The sequence below is a fragment of the Ceratotherium simum genome, chromosome 1 (genome assembly GCF_057802395.1).
Source record: "Ceratotherium simum simum isolate JZ-2026a chromosome 1, ASM5780239v1, whole genome shotgun sequence".
In the NCBI taxonomy this organism is placed as follows: domain Eukaryota; kingdom Metazoa; phylum Chordata; class Mammalia; order Perissodactyla; family Rhinocerotidae; genus Ceratotherium; species Ceratotherium simum.
Genome location: NC_141900.1, coordinates 61,031,350 through 61,053,409, shown reverse-complemented (window position 1 = coordinate 61,053,409; position 22,060 = coordinate 61,031,350). Strand labels below are relative to the sequence as shown.

Below are 22,060 nucleotides of genomic sequence, written 5' to 3'. Positions count from 1 at the left end.
TGACTCCCTATAAAATGAAATTGTTTTAAATGTTAAAAGAAATTTTGATAGAGATTTTAAAGTGCTGCCTCCAAACAGTTTTTTGGACTCCACCATAGGAATGATTTCAAAGACATTGGTTCCAGCCTGTAAAACACCATTTTTACCCACAATGAAGCAAAATTTAATCCTCAGGAAAGCAAGGTTAGCACAGGCCTGTGGTATTTTAGTACCGGAGATTCTTGGAAATGACCTGTAAGATTTATAAAAAGGTTCCAACAGTGAATTCAGAGGAAGATGAAATGAAATGCGTCCAACACTCTAGCCAGGATGCAGTCACATTGCATCTTAAATGAGAGGCAGGTGTTGCTCTGGAGCCAGGTGAGACAATGATCATAAAATACACACGTATCTAGTCGCAGGTTGCAGGGCAATGACCATTTACATCAAAGGTGGCATTAGGGTACGCAGCGATCCTCAGCCAGGCTGCGCAGACACCCACGGTCAGAGTGTTTTTAAAACCAGAAAAGTTGGTGAGGAAAAATTTCAAACAAGAGGCCTCTGTCTTGGAGTTCTTTTAAAAACAAACCAAAATTTAAGGCAATTCAAAAATAACCCCAAAAATGTAGCATCAAAAGAAAAGGAGTATAACACATATTTAAAATCTGTCAGCAAGAGTTGTCACTTTCTAAACAAAAATTGTTGAGTTCTTGCATTAGGAGGAATCTTAGAGATTATCTCGTCCAACCTCTGTGTCACATTCATTTAGGCCACAAATATTTATTCAGCCCTACTATGCACCAGGCAGAAGAGAAAACTGAGGATTAGAGGAGTTAAGTGTTTTTTCCAACATCACGCTGAATCTAATAGTCATCTATATAGGTAACAAATTACCCCCAAATTTAGCAGCCTAAAACAACCTATTATCTCAGTTTTTTGTGCATCAGGAATCTGGCACAGCTTAGCTGGGTCCTCTGGTTCAGGGTCTCCTCACAAGGCTGCAATCAAGGCATCAGCTAGGGCTGGGGTCTCACCTGAAAGCTCGCCTGGGGAAGAGTCCCCTTTCCAAGCTTGTTTATGTAGTTGTTGGCAGAATTCAGATCCTTGAGGTTGTCCAATCAAGGACTTCGATTTCTCACTGGTTGTTGCCTGGAGGCTTCGCCTAGTCCCTTGCCACACAGGCCTCTTCAATATGCAGTTTTCTTCATCAAAACCAGGAAGACAGTAAGTCTGCTAGCAAAATGGAAGTCATAATCTTTTGTAACCTGATCACAAAGTGATGCCCATCGCATTTCCCATATTCAATTGGTCAGAAGCAAGTCACTTGGTCCAGTCAAGGAGAGGAGATTTTATGAGGGCACCCAAGGGAGGGGATTATATAAGGGCATAAATACCAGGAGGTGGGGATCATTGGGGACTATCTTAGAAGTTCACCTAATGTGTTCCTATGCTACAAACAACATACTTTAGGTAAGTAACAGAGAACAATGGGTTCCTCTTTTCTGAGCCATGTAGAGTGGTATCTGCAGAGAAATCCATCAATAATTTTTTTTTAGTATTTCACCATTTACTTCGTATTTTGAGCAGGTGGTCAAAAAGTGCTTTCAGTATAGCAGTTATAATCCAAGGAGCCCTGTCTCCTCACTCTGCACTTTAATCCACTTATATTAGAGTGGCCATATAATTTATCATCTGATTCAGCACACTTTGGGGAGTGAAAGGGGATGGTATGACATTAGAAACTACAAGAGTGAACCAGGACCATCCTTGGTAAACCTGGACATATAGCTACTCTACTTGTATCCACAATGGAAGAATAATCCTTCTCCAATTTGAAAACTCAAAGCTTGATTGGTAAGGAAGGAAAGAGAGCCATGGAATCAATCCTGACCCTCAGTGAGGTTGCAGCTCTGCAGCCAGATAACCCTCCCATCCTGCTGGGAGCCTTTTCGCGAAATCAAGGATCTCTAGAAGCCCAAAGAGATTCTTAATGCTCCTGTATTGCCTCCCCTCACTGTCACTTTTCATTCCTTTCTCTATTACTTTAATGAATAAATATGAGATGCACCTTGCCTCTTTCATGGCTTTGTGATAGCTCTGTTGTTTTCAGCCCTTTTATTTTATTTCATTTTTAATATTTCCAAATGTAGTTATGCAGGATAGGTGGCCAAGGTTGCCAGTGATTGACATTTGGATGAATGAGTCATTTCTTGATATAACATTGACAACAGATTTTCAATGGAAGATGATAATCCAGTGTTTCATCAAATGCTTATTTAAAAATGAAAATCTGCAAGACCACTGTCTATTAGTTGTCAATTCCTCTTACTCTTTTAACACTCATGCCATATACTTCCAAGTTAGACACGTAGTAGGCATTCATAGAGCTTGATAAATTCATTAAAGGCAGCAAGCATTTGCAAATATTTGTTGAAGCTCATGGAAACACTGCCTGCAAAGCAAGCATTTCTTTGGTAAAAATATTTGTTGAAATGAATACTTTCATTGAAAAACAAAAGCTAGTAAAACATTTACTTCGTTTGAATTGATATACTTACTACTTTAAACAGAGTTCTGAACATGGAAATCATTTCTGTACGCCCAGGGCATCAGTTAAAAGTGAGGTCAGACAGAGAAAGATAAATACTGTGTGATCTCACTTATATGTGGAACCTTAAAAAACCTATACCCATAGATACAGAGAACAGATTGGTGGTTGCCAGAGGCGGGGGGTGGGGGGTGGGCAAAGTGGGTGCAAGTGGTCAAAAGTACACACTTTTGAGGATGTAATGTACAACATGGTGACTATAGTTTAAAAAAAAGGTAAGGTCTAGAACAATACCTCCTGTGAAAGACTTTCCCGTACAGTATATGCATGATTGACTTGTTCTCTGGTGGCCTTTTAGAGGACAACACACCCTCCATGTCTAAGCTGTCCATCGGGGGGTCTCTTATTGTTTTCTAGCCACTCAAATAAGAGAACCAAGGTAATGTTCACAATTCTACCTTCACATCCGCCTGGCCATCTGTGCACTTGTTCTTGAATATATGTATATGTCTACATATATGTATATATGATATGATATGATAAAATATTTCAAACTTTACAAAACGGCCTACAATCAAACCCACATTCTCTGGGGCAACCATTATTAATGATTTCTTATATATCCTCTTAGAATTTTTCTATGTATATGCAAACATATAAACATTTGAATATATGTTTCTTTTTTCTTTTTTTTTACACAAAAGGGAGAATATTATCACATTAAAAAAAATTAACACTATACTTTGAAGGTCTTTCCAAGTGAGTACTTATTTGTTGATCTGCCTCGTTATATCTAGCAATGCCCCAAGCAGTCCACTAATGGATGTGCCACATTTAATGTAGCCAGCCCTAAACGTTTAGATTGTTTTCTGGTATTAACCACTAGCTGCTGTGAACATCCTTGTCTTTTTATGTGACTGCGATTACATCCATTTGTAAACCCCTAGAAGTAGAATTGCTGGAGCAAAGGATATACACATTTTTTATTCTGATAAATATTGCCAAAGTGAGTGAGCCTATTTATACTCAAAATATCTCCAAATACACAGCCATCTCACACTTCCATCCACAGAGAATAAACATGTCATTTCCCTACATCTTTAACTCGTGTGTCACCAAACTAGTTCATCATTGCTTATCCCATAGGTGAAAAAGTTCTTTTTTTCTGATTTGATTTTCTTTGATTACGATTATGGTCAAGTATCTTCTAAATATTTGTATTCTAGTTATATTTCATTTTCTGTGAACAGCATGCTTTCAGATTACTTGCTGATTTTTCTATCAGACTGTTGGTTTTCCCTGGTCTGAAATTTGAAAAGTTCCACTAGCTTTGGGTAGAGTTTTTACATAGATATATACCAAATCCTGGATCGAGTGTTCTTGGGAACAGTTTAACCACCATAATGTTCTTAAATATGATTTTTATTATCCTTTAGCTGCTATGGCTTTGGGCTTTAAAAAAATACACAAGGCTGGTCTTTTACAGAATGGATTTCAATTTTTAATGTCAGCTCTTAAGAAAGCCTCACTCCCGTCTTTCCCTTAATGATGTGCTCATGCTCAGCATTAGCGAACAGCATTTTGTTTCTATAAAAGCATTAACTCTCTCTGGTCCTGGTTTTCACTGGCTTTCTCTGGATTGCTGTCAAATACTGTGGTAGTAATAAAAGTAATTCTGTGCTTCACTTTGAAGTGTTAAAGTTGAGGGTTACTTGGAGAGGCTGATTTATTTGGCCAATGTGGGAAGGCTTTACGAAACTGGGGCACATGGGTTTGTCTTGATCTAGCTAATGCAACGCTTCAGGGAGGCTGTGCAAATAGAATATATTTATCCACTCTTTTGATGTATATATTTTCTTAAAGGTCATGATTTACATTCTGGTTCTCTATCTCTCTTTCTGTTGCTTTCTGAGAAATGCAAAACCTGTAGGGAGAAAGAACTGTATTCCAGGATCTGGCTTTGGAGAGATTTTCAAATGTAACTCCCATTAGTATCAATGAAGGCGGGGCTCCCCAGTCCTTCCTACTCTAGCCAAATGCCTGCAGGGTAATGGATTATCTTCCTCTCAGCCGACTCCATGGGAGATATTCTCAATGGTTTATGCATTCTGGCCAGAAAATACTCCCTGTGGACACGAGAGGAGATTTCTTCCTGTGTTCTCCAGCAGAGGTCCGCTGGGATGGAATCTGGCTCACAAAGTGTAAACCCCATGTCCTGTAAAAAGAAGATCAAGGGCAGTGTTGGCACTAAGTGGTTGTTCAAAAGTTTCCAACTGTTCTAACTTTTCAAAAACAGAGAGTGTGTTCTTGTTGCTTTAGCCTTAGGGAATACTTGAAGAAGGTGTCTTTAAACACCCACTCAAAATGCCCAGATTTTAGGAGGAGGAAGGAAAACCATAATGGGAACAAAGCTATTGGTTTCACGTTTGGATACAAAAACAGAAAGGCAGGAAAAAAATAAAATGCAAAATCTTCCAGAGCAGACTTTTATGTTTGTCTGTGCAGAAGGCATTTTCAAACCGAAAGCCAAACAATGGGTAACCAAAAAATTATTTGGGAGCTCAAAGATATTTCCTTGACGTGTAATTGTATTGCGTTAGAGTTTAGGTATCTATAACATCTTTTGTGATGAAGCAAGGGGTGTGCTTAGTAAATGAATAATGTGCTTTTGGAAAATCAGCAAGAAAATCTGAGCGCAATCCAAAGAAACAAAAGAGCTTTCTAAAAAAAATCTTCGGGGTGGAGTTGTTTCTGTCTCAAATCCTGGATGGGAACTATTGGAAGATTGATGCCGTTACCCAGCGCGCTTTCAACCAGTGCAGCTTCATCACATAATGTTTTTCTGGTTGCTCCACAGAGTTTAAAGGACAAAAGGTTAGCAAACACTTAAATTACTGGTCACATCAAGCTTTTGTTTTGTGATTCCTAGGCTCCAGGGAGGCCTACAGTTTTGGACTTGAGTTGATAAAAGGCAGATTCAGAGAATTATTTATTTTGCTCTCTTTCCATCTGGGCGTCCACATTAATTGAATGGATTCATTTGGTGCCATTTTCGCTCCCTTTAGAATTTTGGTCATGAAAATTAAGAATCATAACTCTAATATCTCACACAGTCTGTGAGTAATGGCAGGACACTTTATTGCTCTGACCTTTCCAGTTTTCTAAGTTTTGATTTGCTGAGTTCTTTCCTCTTCTTTCTTGCAGTTTACTTATTATAATTATTAATGAGGAAGCAGAAAAATGACCATTCAGTCAAACTTTAGGGAATGGAACATAATAAATGGTCTCTGTCTAGGATCTAACATTTGCCCCTAAATACAATAATTATTAGGTTGCCTGATGATATGCTGAATTTTACAAAGCTCTTATTAGGGAAAGAAAAAGAACATAATAAATCCACTAATGTGGGTAATGACTGGTATGGAAATTGAAAATGGTTCAAAATCAACCTACTGCTTTTTTCCATCTTCTAAATGCCCCCTGGGTCCTAATATTTTTCATCATATAAGTATACTTGCTTTTCTCTCATTTCAATTAGTTCTGCATTGCCAAGAAGCTCCAGAATTATTTGCAATTAAGTGCTATCTGGCCTTACCCAAGCACTGCTGCCAAATTAAACAGAATTTGAAGAAAAATATAACAAACCTGCATTAGTAGATTGATTAAAAAACTGGACTAAAAGCCTTTTGTGTCTTACTCATTGTTTGTTCCCTGGCACTAAACAACACGAACTGGGAGGCACTCAGTGAGTGGAAGCTCTTAAGTGTTGTCAGTGGGTCCTCAATGATGACTGATGAAGTGTTGAACAGCATGGTTTTCTCCTTGGGCTTTCCCACTTTTTAGACATAAAGGTGATCTTAACTTAAATGTAGGACTTTTTATGTGCTTTGTAGAGAAGCCAAAAGACAAAGAGTGAATGGGGTGCATGGTGAAGGTTGAGGCAAGGAGAGTATAAAGGAATACTTTCTATTCCATGGTTTAAAGAATATTTGAGATCTGAATCTTCACTATTTGCAGTGCTATTATCTACCTTTCAGGTTGTATAAAATATTGTGTTTATAAAATATTTTTTGGAATAAATTCCTTGTCATTCACAAATGTAATCATTTGTTGAGGACAAAACTGAAAAAATAGTGGGATTGAAAAGAGACCTTAATGTCACTCCAAATCTCTCTTCCACAGACCTCCTATTGATGTGTGAACATTTTTTAAAGCTTAACTGAAGTCAGAGCAGAGCAGTGGGAAAAAAGTCAGACCCTGAGAAACTGGGACCAAATTCCAGATCTACAAAGCAAAATAAACAACAACAAAAGAAACAACATCAACCAAACAAACAAAAATCCACCAAACTATGAAGTGGAAGAAGAAATGTGTGGAAGATGTAAACTATGAAGAGAAGGAAGTTGCTCAACCTAATAAAGATTAGCTATTGGGGCTGGCCCGGTGGCGCAAGCGGTTAAGTGCGCGCGCTCTGCTGTGGCGGCCTGGGCTTCGCTGGTTCGGATCCCGGGCGAGCACCGACGCACTGCTTGGCAAGCCATGCTGTGGTGGCCTCCCATATAAAGTGGAGGAAGATGGGCACAGATGTTAGCCCAGGGCCGTCTTCCTCAGCAAAAAAAGAGGAGGATTGGCGGATGTTAGCACAGGGCTGATCTCCTCACAAAAAAAAATAAATAAATAAAAATAAATAAAGATTAGCTATTGGAAAACAAGAGCAAGCATCATACTGAATAGCGCAACATTAGAAGTATTCCTTTTAAAATTGGAAGAAAGAAAAAGATGTCCGTTATTACCATATAACTCAACACTATATTAGAGAGTTTGCCAATGTAATAGCACAAAACAAAGAGATTAGAAGTATAAATGGAATAAGAGGAAGAAACAAAACTAGTGCTATTTACAGATATGATTGTTATTATGGGCTGAATGGTGTCCCCCCAAATTTATGTATTGAAGCCCTAACCCTCAGCATGTGATTGTATTTAGAGATAAGGTCTTTAAAGAAGTAAGTTAAAATGAGGTTTTTAGGGTGGGCCCTAGTTCAGTATGACTGGCGTCCTTATAAGAACAGGAAATGTGGGCACACAGAGGTACCAGCAGCATGTGCAGACACAGGGGTGACCCCGAGAGCACACGGTGAGAAGGTGGCTATCTGCAAGCAGGGAAGCGAGGTCTCCAAAGGGACCAAGCCTGCTGACACCTCGATCTCAGACTTCGAGCCTCCAGAACTGTAAGAGCATAAATCTCTGCTGTTTAAGCCACCCAGTCTGTGGTAACTGTTATCACAGACCTAGCAAACTAACACAAATATCTACTTAAAAATGCAAGTAAATCAAATAAGATCAATAAAGTGGCCAGATAATGACCAACATATAAAAATCAATTGCGCTTTTCTGCACTGTTGCCCTGGGGGAGAAAAGATCCCATTCAAAATACCAACTTAGGGCCGGCCCTGTGGCTTAGTGGTTAAGTGCACATGCTCCGCTGCTGGCGGCCTGGGTTCGGATCCCGGGCTCGGATCCCAGGCGCGCACCGCTTCTCCGGCCATGCTGAGGCCGCGTCCCATATACACAACTAGATGGATGTGCAGCTATGACATACAACTATCTACTGGGACTTTGGGGGGAAAAAATAAATAAATAAAATCTTTAAAAAAAAAAAAAAAACCAACTTAAAACACAAAATAAACACCGAGACCAAAAATGTGCAAGACTTTAAAAAAGAAAACTATAAAATTTTACTGAAAGACGTTAAACAAACAAAAACGCACCATGTTCTTGCATAGGAAAAGTCAATTGTAAAAATGACAATTCTGTCCCCAAATTAATAAAAAAATTCAGTGCAATTCCAATGAAAGTCCGATCAGGATATTTTTGTAAGGCATAGTAGGAAGATTCTAAAAATTTGAAAGAGAAAACATGAAGGAATTGATAAGCAATTTTTGAAAAATTAGAATAAAAAGGAGAATACTTTCCTATTGGCTGTCAACGTACCATGAAGATGTAGTAATTAAATCAATGAGTATTTGTTTAGAACTAGATCAGTGGATCAGAATAGAAAGCATGTATGTGTACATAGGAATTTTTAAAATTATAGTGTTTCAAATGAATAGAGAAATTATTGAATAAATGCTGTTGAGATAATTGACTTGCCATTTGGAAAATAGTAAAGCTAAACTCTCACTTGACAGCATGAACTTAAATAGATTCCAGATGGCTTAAAATGTTAAATATTGAAAACAAACCCAAAGAACTACCAGAAGAAAATACAGGAAATATTTTTCACTATAATTTTAAGAGAGGAAAGGCCTTAATAAACAAGATACAAAACTCAGATCCTTATAAAATGAAACAAAATAGAAAACTTCTGTGTGATAGCATAAATAAAACAAAAAATTATGCCACAATCTGGGAGGAAATATTTATATAATATGTAGTAGACAAAAGATTAATATTCAAAATTTATAAAGCAAGCCTACTAACTACTAAGAAATGATCAAGAAGCCATCAGAATAATGAACACAGGAAACAGTTAATTCACACCAGAAGTACTATAAATGGTCAATAAATAGGAACTCTGAGCCTCTTTAGTAGTCAAGTAAAACAATGAAATATCAAATTCTATCCATCATTGGTAAAAATTGAAAGGATTTATACATCAAGAATTGGCAAATATGAAGAAAATAATACTGAGGAAGACTTTTTGGAAGGCAATGTGGCAATATCTGTCAAAATTAAAAATTCATTATATGCTTTAACTTGGGAGTACCCTTCTAGTAGTCTAGCCTAGAGAAATAGTCACACATGCACAAAGATGAGTGTTCACCAGAGTGGTTTATGTAACTGCAAAAAGTTGGTGTATTAGTTTGCTCATGCGCCATAATGAAGTACAACAGACTGGGTGATTTATTTCCTCACAGTTCTGGAGGTTATAAGTCCAAGATCAAGGTGTTGTTTGGCAAGATTGGTTTCTTCCAAGACCTCTCCCCTTGTAGATGACCATCTTCTTTCCGTGTCATTATGTGGTCTATCCTCTGTGTGTGTGTGTCCAATCTCCTCTTCTTAAAAGGACATCAATCATATTGGGTTGGAACCCACCCTAATGACCTTATTTAACCTTAATTATCTCTTTAAAGACCTATCTCCAAATATAGTCACATTCTAAGGTATTGGGGGTTAGGACTTCAACATGGGAATTTTGAGGAGACACAACTGAGCCATAATAGTTGGGAATACTCTAAATGCAAAATAGGAAAATTATTGTAGTAACTCAGGCTATGGAAGAGTATACAGTCATTAATAAGAATGAGGTAGACCTATGAAAGATTTTCAAAACGTTGTTAAGTGAAAAAAGAGTCACAGTGTATAAGTGTATAGCATGATTCCATTAATGTATAAAGAAGAAAGAGAAATTGATGTGGGTACATACCAATATATATTTTTAGAGAGAGAGAGAGAGAGAATTGCAAGAGTATACACCAAAAGTATGCTTTTGCTTCTGGGAAAGGAGTGGAAATTGGGCTAGGATAGCAGATAAAGAGTAGAGTAGCAGATAAAGGATGAATTTTATGTTTTGCTCTGTATGCTTCCATTTGAATATTTTACAATGGGAATGAATTTTTAAATTACTTAAATAACCAAATAAATAACAAAATAAAGTGACACAGACACTACACAAAAAGAAATTTTGAGTTTTGATTTGAGCAAAACCGAATTTGTAACTGTTGGGTGTTTTCAAAATTCTACTCTCTGACAGAGTCCAGAGCAGCCCTAATTCAATTTCTTCCCTCTCCTGCTGTTTGCTTTCATGCAGAATGTGAATTGATGCTCAAATCAACTGGCATAGTGATGTTAAAGTATAAAACTCAAAGGAGGAGCTAGAGAAAATGCCTTCCAGCTTTTTCTAAGGCAGCGTCACTGAAGCAGGTGGTGGAAGACAGGTAGTGCTGGCAGGGCAAGCCTGTGATGAGAGAGGAGGAATTGCTGTCTTTCTGGCTCCTCTCCCTCTCCCCTGTCCTGGGATCCCAGGAGCTGTCAGTGGGGAGATTGGAGCAGCAGCTGGCCCTGAAGCTAAATCTTCAGAATTGGCTGGAGATTAAGCCCCACTTGTCTGGAAGCTCTGAACTGGTGCTTGGCAGAAATTATGGGAACCCTAGACTGGCAAAACTTCAATCTGTATGCCCCACAGCCTGAATATGTGCTGTCACCCTCCAAAAAACTTAGATCCAAATATAACACTCAGTCTTTATCAGACATGCCATTGTTTAAATAAGAGCAGAAATAAATGATTGGTTTGTTCAATTGAGTGTGGCTTTTAAGGCAACTGCCTATTCAGCTAAAATTTATATTTTTTAAATTCCAAACAGTTTTCTGCCCATAGAAACTGCCACAGGGAGGAGTATGGTTGGGAAGGAAAGTTACGAGTGTCAACATAACATGAAGATTCTCAGAAGGTAAACAAATCAATTTGCAACCCAATATTTTAAATAATGTGTCATGGGGGAAAATCGGTCAGGACTGTGGAGCTGTGTAAAGGAGGTGGGATTTGAACTGTGAGTTCTGGGGCATGGTGGGCTGGGGAGATGGTGCAGTGACAGGGAGTTGTGGTGTAATAATCAGGAAGAGGGAGGTTGTTCCTGGCGTAAGGGAAGCTGAAGTGAAGACTTGGGGTGTGAGAGTGCGGCCAGCGAGAAGGATGTGCGCACAGGGAGATGGAAGGTGTTGTTTGGGGAGGAGTGAGGTTGCTGATAGAAAGCATTTTAGTCTTTCATGTGGCCTAGGCTGATTTGCTAATATTTCTGTCCCTTTGTCTCCATATGAAAGTATCGTAGGTAATACTGGCCGCTTACCTTAAAAGCATTATGAGAATTAATGAATTCAATTTCTAGTGCACTGTGAAATATCAATACCTTTATTTACAATTACCAATCTTTTTATTTTATGGTTATTGTTAGAATGTCTCCTCATTCCATAGAGCAATAGAACAGCCACCAACTGTATAGAGTCACAGGGGGTACAATCTGCTTTCCCATTTGCCCAGGATGGAGCCTAGCTTGGATGAAGTGCCACAGAGTAAGAGGAGGGGCCTTCAGAAACTGATGAAGTGGGAGAACTAATCCAAATTTGCTCATTTTCTTCCTTCTGTCAAAATAACATGCAATAGAAATAAAAATATGTGCTAAAAATAAGAATTCCTTAGCTTTACTCTGATATAATCTCATTCAATGTCCCTCTGTATTCACACCCATTCAGAGCAGCATTTATGAGGAATGCAGAACATTAATTGGACTGGAACATCCTTACCTAGTAAACAGCAGACACTACCAAATAGTAATAAGATGCATCTGACCCTGGGTCACCTTTCTTCCTTTTAAAAGAAACTTTTATTTATTGAAGTATAACATAACATACATTTCTTCCTCACCCCCTTCAGTGTGATAATGTTTCTCATTTATGATGCAGGTAACTCAATTTGTTATGTTTTTATTCCATTTTCAGTTCCCCTCACAACTGGTTGGTCTGAGTTGTTTATTTTCTGGATATGTGTAACATTACTATGGTTCTAGGTGTGAGATCGATGCAAAAGACGCACCCAGAGAAGCGCTGCTCCCTCCTCATCCCTCCTCCTCTTTTCTATTCTTCTCTTCTATCTCTCTCTTTCCATCTACACCCTATAGTTACTGGTTTATCTTTCAGTATTTCTTTTGCATAAATGAACAGAAATGTCTGTGTTCTTCTGTTCCTTCTCTTCTACATGACAGGTAGCGTAGTATAGAGACCCTTTTTCACTTTGCTTTGTGCACTTAGCACTATATCTCGGAAATCACTCCACATCAGGTAATAGAGATCATCCTCTTTTTTCACAGCTACATAGTATTCCATCGCATGGAAGTACCACAGGTTACCCAACCACTTTCCAAAGTATGACATTTAGGTTGTTTCTAATCTATTGCAATTTCACGCAATGCTACAATGAATAACTCTGCATATACATTTTTGTATTGTTAGAGGCGTGTTTTTAGTGTAGATTCCTAGAAGTGGTATTACTGGCGCAAAAGGTAAGTTCAAGTGTAGTTTTATTGGGTATTTCCTAATTTCTGTCCAGGAGGATTGCACCAATTTGTATTCTCTCCAGCAATGTATGAGAGTGCCTGTTTCCCCACACCTTGCCAACAAAATGTGTTGCCATATTTTTAAATTTTTGCCAATCAGTTGTTGAGAAATGATATTTTTTTAATTCTCATTTCGCTAATTATGAGTGAGTATGCACAGTTTTTCACGTTATAGGGCCATTTAATATGTTTTTGTGAATTGTCTATTCATATCTTTTTCCATTTTTCTGTTAAATTTTTATCCCCTCTATCCTCAATTTTTAAGCATTCTTTATATATTAGGGATATTAGCCCTTTTTCTGTGGCATGTGTTGCAAATATATTCTCCCGGTTTGTCAGTTGTCTTTTGGCTTTTTTAAAATGGTATTTTGTTTGTTTTTGTGATGCAAAACCTTTGCATTTTTTATTAGTCAAATTTATCTTCCATCTCTTCTTGTATTGCCTCTGGATTTTGAGTCATAGTTAGGAAGACTTTCCTATATTAATGTTAAAGAAAAATATAGCCATATAAACTTCTAGTACTTTAGGTTTCATTTATTTTCCTTTATGTCCCCGAGCCATTTGGAGTTTATTCTTATGTACAATGTGAAATATGGACTTAATTTTATCTTTTGCCAAACGGCTACTCAGTTGTCCAACATCACTTATTTTAAAAGTCCATCTTTACTCCAGTGGTTTCAAATGCCACCCTTATCATATACTAAATTTTCATAGGTATTTGAGTCTATTTATAGATTTTCTACTCTATTCTACTGGCCATATGCCAGGATCACACTGTTTTAATTACAGAGACTTTATAGTATGTTTTAGTCTCTGCTAGTCCCCCTTCATAAATATTCTTTTTCAATGTTTCCTGACTATTCCTGCATGTTTGTTTTTCCATATAAACTTCGGTATCAACTTAACTCCATAAAATAGTTTGTTGGTATTTTTATTGGGATCACATTGCATGTGTAAATTAGGGAAAACTCACATCTTTATTATGTTGAGCTATTCTGTCCAAGGACAGAAGATGTCTTTCTCTTTGTTTAAATCTAATTTTTTAAACTTTCAAGAGTTTATTAAGATTGACCTTGTATAGGTTTTACACATTTATTATTAAATTTATTTGTATTTTAGCTTTTTAATGCTATTACAAATGAAGTTTTCTCTACTATTATGTCTTCTAACTTTTCATTGTTTGTGTATATGAAAGCTGTTGATTTTTTAATGTTAATTTTATATCCTGCTACCTTACTGAATTGTTTTATTGTTTGAATTAGTTTCGTCATTGATTTTATGGGGTTTTGCTAGTATGCTATTATATTGTCTCCAAACAGATCATTTTACTTCATCTTTACTAATTCTTATACCTCTGATTTCTCTTGTCTGATTACATTGGCTAACAACTGTAGTACCATGTTGAATAGGAGACGAGATTGTGATAACCCTTGCCTTGTTCCTTATCTTAGTGAAAATGCCTGCTAATATTTTAACAAGTATGAAAAATCATGGACATTGAATATAAAAAATTGTAGAGAACCTGGCTAGTGTTATTTTCCTGAACTTCGATGTGAATTTTCTTTTGGCAAGCATATAGCATGTGAAAAAACCACCTTGATCCAGTTGAAGACTGTCTATTTCTCTTTTTCCGTTACTTTTAAGGTGGATCACTTTCAGAGCTTTCAGCTAAAAATCATTGGAGACTCCTTTTTGTAGACTCTGCTCCAATTTTGTCTAGTTAGCAGATACTTTTGGTTTAGTTTCACGAATCTCACCCTGCACATATACATCTTAGGAGTCAGCAAATACCTTGAGGGGAAACCAATACAGAGCATTGGGCTCTTCTCAATGCGCTTTTCTTCTTGCCAGGATCTTAGCACCTCAAGTCTTGGTTTCTTTGGATACTCTCTGAAAGTTTCAAACAGCTGGATTTTTTCTTCTTTGTATTTTATCCAACTTTGATGGTTGTTCTCAGCAGCAGGGATAGTCTGATACCAGGTACACCATTAAACTGGAAGGAGAAGTCATCTTCAGATCATCTGTCTTTTTTTTTTTTTTTAAAGAGTCACTCTGAGCTAACATCTGTTGCTAATCTTCCTCTTTTTTTTCCCTCTCCAAGGCCCCAGTGCATAGTTGTATATCATAGTTGTAAGTTCTTCTAGTTCTTCTATGTGAGCCGCCACCACAGCATGGCAACTGACAGATGGGTGGTGTGGTTCTGCAATTGAGAACCAAACCCAAAGCAATGAGACTGCCGAACTTTAACCACTAGGCTATCAGGGATGGCTCTAGATCATCTTTCTTAAAGTGAATATTACTCTGGTGAACTTTGAAGGCCCAGTCAGTCTAAATTTTGAAGATAACTGGGTACTCACATTGGGAATTCATGCATTTTTTTAATCAAACTTATTACTGCACTGTCATGCAAAAAATCCCATGCATGTCATTTATATTGGAAATCCTATTAGTTATGTTCTAGTGGATTTTAGTTTCAGCAGATTCAGGTTAGAAGTTATGGTACATCTTCCCTGGGTTATAATATTCAGACTAGAAAACTTAGGTATTTTTCCTCTACTCTCCTTCACTTCTCTTATTAGGTCAGTCTTAAAGATCTATTTGTTTTACCTCTTCAATGACTCTTTTCTATCCTTTACTTTCCATTCTCAATGATAATGCCGGGATTCAGACCCTGTCATCCTTTCCCTGGACTATTGCAGTGGCCAACTATCTGGATTCCAGCCTCTCATTTTACCCACCTACCTCCCCTCTAATCTACCTTGTATGCTGCTATCAGAGGTGCTCAACCTAATATACAGCTCAAAGGATGAAAATCACCTCCTCAGAAACCTCTCCACTGCTTAATGAGTAAAGTTTGAACTTGCGAGTGAAGCCTTCATTATCTGATCTCATGTTATGTTCTCCTCCACAACCTCTCCTATTCTTATTTCATGAATCTCTGACCCAGTCATTCTGTGCTTGAACGTGACACACAATAGCTCACCTTCATACTTCGTCTCATGTTGTTTTCTCTGATGAAACCGTTCTTTTAAAATCTTTTCAAATTTTTGAAATCCTGCTCATCCTTAAAAACCCGGCTGAAGTGCTATCACCTCCTTGAAACCTTCTCTATTCCTTCAAATCAGAATTAATCATTTCTTCCTTGGTATTCTGTAGCATTGCTTGTAACAATATTTAGCATTTACCTTATGTAATATAAAGAGTTAACATATGTTGAGTGCATACTATATGCTAGAGAGGGAGTTATGCTCTTGAAAAACATATCTCCTTTACCCTCCAAATTCAATGAGAAATGGACTCTTGTTATATCCATGTCATTTGAGGTGCAGAACTATCTGATAAATTAACAGCTACTATCCCAGCACCTTCTATAAAGTAGATTCTTGTGAAATCAGTTTTTCTGAAACAAAGAAGCTCTTTATTGGATGACCACTCATTGGCCTGGAAGTCTTATTATTAACAAGAGGTCAATTCCTCCCTTCAGGAGAGTAAGTCAGGTAGCATTTATTAGACATTTATCATGTGAACACTTGTATATTTCATATAATCTTTAACACAGGTTCTATTATGTTTCCCATTTTACAGTTGAAGAAACTGAGGTTTTAAGGAAGTTAAGCAACCTGCTTGTGATCACATTAACTAGTAAGTGGTCGAGCCAAACTGGAATTCATGGTTTTCTGTCTCCAGAGCTAGAGCACTTAACTATTATGCTATAAGGTCCTAAAGAGCTAATGATAATTGGAATTTGTTCCAGATTTGATATCTCAGACTACCTGTTACAGACCACTATATGTCTCTTTAAATTCATCCTCCTTTTCCTCCTGGGAACATGGCTTCCCAGCTGGAGACTAAATTTCCCAGCCTCCTTTGCAGTTAGGAATAGCTATATGGCTAAGTTTTTTGCCAATGAAATGTAAGCTTCAGTGATGTGAGCAATTTCCACCTCATTTGTCTGAAAGACAATTGTTTGCCTTCTATTTCCTCTCTTTCCCTTTCCCAAGGGTTTAAAACCAGGCAAAGCAATAACCTAATTTTGATCATTCAGACAGAGATAACGTTTTAAGGATGGCACAGCAGCAAGATGAAATTAATCTAAGTCCCTTAATGGTTTTGTGGAGCAGAGCTGCCCCACTACCTATTTAAGTGAGAAAGAAATAAAATCCAGTCTTATTTAAGCCACTGTATTTGAGAGGAGGAGGTCTCTTTGTTACAGCAGCTTAGCCAATGTTCCTCTAACTAATACACCATCTATTTCAAATTAATGCTATGCATGCTTTTCTGAAGACAATTTGAAGCTTCTCATCACCAGATTCTCAGAGTAGGGGACAGATATGGGCTAAGCAGGTACTTAGAAATGCATCAGTAACAAACCAAGCATCAATGAATAAATTACAATACTAATGACACAGTTGAAACATTTTTCATCATGCTTTATGATTCCCAGTTAGAATCTCTTTCCATTGTAAGCTTCATTTCTGCAACCAATATACTATAATTTATATTAGCTTACAATCCAGCCACAGAATGTTAATATTTTCTTAAGATAATATGGAGCAAGCCCTGAGAATTTAATGAAATAACCAGCTGGGTGACACTGAATATATTCTTCTCAGTTCTCTGGATGCACAGAGCAGGGAAGAAAACAGCTCCATCGGGGGAATAAAAAAGGGAAGACACCTGGCCAGATGATAATGAGAACCACACCAGCCTGGAGAAGGCAGAATAGGCTCCAGAGGACTGTTCAAATACCGAAGTGTCAGAATATGAAAACTGTCCAAGGGAAAAATCATATTTATCCTATACATGTCATGAGCCAAGATGGGGCCTGGTTTGAAAAGCTGAAGAGATTTAGGTCAGAAAAAAAAAAGAAGGGTTAAGGATAAGAGAATGAAAGGGTGAGAACAAGAAGAAAAGGTAGCAGGAAAGAAAAGAAGGAAGGAAAGAAGGAGGGAGGGAGGGAGGGAGAGAGGGAGGGAGGAAGGAAGGAAAAGGGATGTATGGAGAGAAACAAAAACCAAGATGCACAAACTGTATACATAGGTTAGTTCATGTTTCTCCCTTAGAGGCCGTAAAACCTTCCTGTGCGCCTCCCTCTGCAGACGTGTGACACGCCCAAAGGCCATCCGTGTGGGGGTTCAACGACACAAGACTCACACCTCATCTCAAGGCCCTCCAGCTCCTGGCAAGGCTTTTTGTGAACTTTACACTTAGGCAGAGTTTCATCTCTTCAGCAGGCACCTCCCTTGTATAAGCAGGAAAAAGAGCCAGAGGCAACAAAGGAGCATCTTTGCTCCAGGATCTAACTGCTTTGGGGTTTTTATATTTTCCAATGGTACACTTGCCATGTCACCATATATCCTCATGGAGGTTAAACTTAGGAGATCTAAGGACTCCCACAGCAAGTTTGCTTCTTAGGACATCAAGGAGAGCAGATGGACAGGGATATCCACAGACCTCCCAATGAAGGAGAAGGCCTGCGGTCTACCGTGGGTTGGAGCATGGGGGACCAGGGCTTCAGTGGTCTCCAGATGTACTCTAGTCTCCTAGTGAACTCCATCTTTACAATCTTTTCTCCTTCCTGGAAAACTCAGTCCTTTCACTTTTTGTACATTTTTTTTTCCTGGAAGACTTCAGCCAGTGGTCCCAGGTATTGGAATTTTTAGCTATAATAGATCCTAATTATAAATTTGCAATAATTTATATAGATTGTCCAGAGATAAAAATATAAATTTATATAGCCCAAGATTTACTGGAAGGATATTCTTTTCTGTCTGAAGTCTAATATGAACTCATATTTCACAGCTAAATGTTTTCTGGTATGAATCATTTAGGGGTGTTGGTGAGTTTGTCCCTTTAAAAGCATCATTGATAAAATGTTAAAGAGATAGATTTAAACATTTTCTCACAGACTGACCTCAAGAGGTTGTCTGGAGGACTGTGAAGGATAGTAAAATAATATATTACTTAAGTTATTAGAAGGGGGAAAAGATATAATTAAAAATTAAACCAAAAGATGGCAAAAAAAAGAATAAATAAAAAGGATAAATAACAAGTGGGACATGTAGAAAACAAATGGCAAGATGGCAGATTCAAACTCAAATATATTGGTAATTATATTAAATATAAATGGATTTAAAATCTAGATAAAAGACAAACCTTGTTAATGAATAATAAAACAAAACCCAAATATATGTTACTTACAAAAGACTCACCTTAAATATAAAGGATATAGAAATATTGAAAATCAAAGGATGGAAAAGGATATAGAATGCACACATTAAAATAATGAAAGCTAATGTAGCTATCTTGCTATGAGACAAATTGAACTTCAACACAAGAAATATTACTAGAGGTAAAGAAGGATATTTTGTAAACATAAAAGATATAACAATTGTGAATTTGTATATAATAAATAACATAGTCTCACACTGTATAGAGGAAACACTGACAGAACTAAAAATAGAAATAACCATATGCACAATCATAGTTGTACTTCCCTCTCAGTAACTGATAGAATAAATAGATAAAAATTCAATAAATACATAGGAGATTCAAAAAGTAGGAGTAACTTCACCAAATTTACATGTAAAGAACACTGTACCCAGCACCTGTAGAATAAACATTCTTTTCCAATGCACATGGAACATTACCAAAAGAAACCGTATACTTGGCTATAAATCAAGTCTCAACAAATCTCAAAGGATGGAGATAGGTTATCTGAATACAATGGAATTAAACTTGAAATCAATAATAATAAAGAACCACTATGGGAAAATCTCCAAATGTTTGGAAATTAAGCAATTCATGTCTGAATAACCCATAGGTAAAGAAGCAATTAAAATGAAAAACTAAAAATAATAAATTGAACTAAATTAAAATGAAAATATAACATAATAAAACCTATGGGATGCAGCTAAGGTTGTGTTTAGAGGGATTGTATGGTTTAAAATCTGTGTATTAGAAAAGAAAGCTAAAGATGAACATTCTAAGCATTCATCTCAAGTAGCCAATTAATCCAAAGACAGTGGAAGGAAATAATAAAGATAAAAGCAGAACTAATATAATAAAAGATAAATATATACACCTAGAGAAAAGCCAACAAGACCTAAAGGTGGTTTGTCAAAAAGACCAACCCCTTCCATAGGTAAACCCCTATGGGTCACCTTCCATAGGTAAACCATCAAGAAACCAAAAGAAGTGAGAGATTACCAAAATCAGGAATGAAGAAGGGGTAGTTCTACAGAAAACCTCAAGTGTTTAAGGAAGAAATAATACCAATTTTATATAAATTCCTCCAGAGAATTGAACAAGAGGGAATAATTTCCAACTCATTTTAGGAGGTCAGCAAACCTTGATAACAAAACCTGAAAAAGAACATTATAAGGAAAGAAAATCATAAGCTCATCTCTCTTATAAACATAGATTTTGAAAATCTCCAACAAAATATTAGAAAATGAATCCAAGAATACATAGAAAGGATGACCCTTTATGACTGCTTTGCATTTCTTTCAGAAATTCAAAGCTGGTTTAATATTTGAAAATCTATGTAATTCATCACATTATCAGAATAAAGAACACACAAATGATCATCTCAATAGCTGTGGAAAAAGTATTAGATAGGATAAACCCCCATTTGTGATAAAAAGTCTTAGCAAATTAGGAATTGAAGGGAATTTTAAAAATTTTATCAAATTTTGGAGAGTATCATCAAAAAAACCCTCCACTTCTAACTTAGTGTGGAAACATTGAAAACTTTCGCTGTTAGATCGCAAATGAGACAAGGACATCTGCTGTCATTGCTTCTGTTCAATATTGTCCTGGGGGGTCCAACCATGAAACAACGCAAAGACTCCCAGGGCACTCAGAAGTAGCCGAACTTCAGGGAAGGGTTAGCCTTTGAAGGGTAGAATCCCAAATCAAGCGGCTTATTCGCAGAGAAGTCTGTGGTCTCAGAAGAGTTGTGCTGACAGGCATGAGGAGGAACCTTACCGTGTCTCTGATGCTATCTAGGATTGACAAGAAGCCATTCTCCTGAATGGCCAGGAGAGAGAAGGTGAGAAGAGCCTATTTCAGAGAGCTGAAATCACTCTGGAAGGACCTGAGAGAGGCATGCAAGTATTAAAGAATCATTATTCACAGTATTAATCTTTCTCCAAATTTTAAGAAGTATTTCTGTTTGTTCTGCTAGATTTCCAGGCCTTTGTTGTACTCCACAGAGCAAAGAGTGAGCAGAACAAAGTGACAGAAAGGGCTCAATGAGCATTTGTAAGAGAGGTAATGTGCAACCTGGGGATGGTGAGGGGAAGCAAGGACATTGGTGGTTGGATGAGGGTAAGAGAGAGGAAATGTGAATGGGGACCCAAGGCTGACTTTGTTTTTGGTCAGGATAGAGAAGAGAGATTTGGGAAGTAGCCACGGTGAGCAGAATCGGCAGGGGATAGATAAGTAAAGGGGATTCTTTGGAAGAAAACTCCAGTGAAGACCTATTATACATTACTTTTCAAGGTTTTCCAAAGTATTTTTGGGGGGGAGGGCATAAATGCCCAGTTTTATTGGAGCCACCTATAGAAGATCCTCTAATTAGGGTTGCCAAATAAAATACAGGATGCCCAGTTAAATTTAAATTTTAGATAAACAACGAACACTTTTTTTTTAGTATTAGTATTTCCTGAATCTTGCATGGGACATATTTATACTAAAAGAACTCTTTCATTGTTTATATGCAATTTATTTAACTGGGCATCCTATATTTTTATTTGATAAATCTTGCAACCCTATTAATATAAGAATTATAAAAGACATGGAAGAATTTTTATTACAGCATCACCATCATTTATCCATTGCAGTGTTTATTTGCATTTTGGTATATGTAAAAACAGAGTAAAAATTCAAAAATTACACATTTTCTCTTGATAAAATTTTCTTCTAATTCACTATGGTCAATGTGCTTCTAGATTATACAGTTTGTGTTGCTAACACACCACTGAGTGAAGAGATTTTTCTAGGTTGCAGGGCACCCAGAGAAATGTGATCTGAAAGGAGGTTTTACAAGTGGAGAGGGAGGAGGGTTTATAGGAGCTTCAGGAACCTGAGTGGTAGGGAAGAGAGGAAGATGGGAAGCTGAGAGCACCCAACACAAGCTTTAGAGAATGGATTCTGAGCAACTCTTAATTTGTAACCATAGCAAAAATCAGATGTCCTTTTACTGCTTTTTCTCCAGCTGAAGCTCGTCAATTGTTATTTTTTCCACCTCAGCACACACTAAAAGTGCTATTCTATAGCCAAAATTACTGAAAAATCATCTTCCTATCATTTTAACACTTATGGAAAAGGCTTCTTGATATTAGTTTCAATTCTGCTCTCTTTTCATTACATTATTTTCTTGCCTGAATATGTTTCCTGCCTATATTTCATTTTTCTTA

At 37.2% G+C, this 22,060-nt stretch overlaps 1 long non-coding RNA gene across 3 annotated transcripts in view; it reads right to left on the bottom strand.

Annotated features, from left to right (window-relative positions):
* LOC147918225 (uncharacterized) overlaps window positions 1–22,060 on the bottom strand; it is a 45,656-nt gene that overhangs the window by 6,185 nt on the left and 17,411 nt on the right. For 2 of the 3 annotated variants that reach the window (XR_015551730.1, XR_015551731.1), the window contains one exon: window positions 1,014–1,212. This is a non-coding gene — a long non-coding RNA (uncharacterized LOC147918225). The remainder of the gene's footprint in view (window positions 1–1,013; window positions 1,213–22,060) is intronic. The other variant, XR_015551729.1, reaches the window with a different exon arrangement.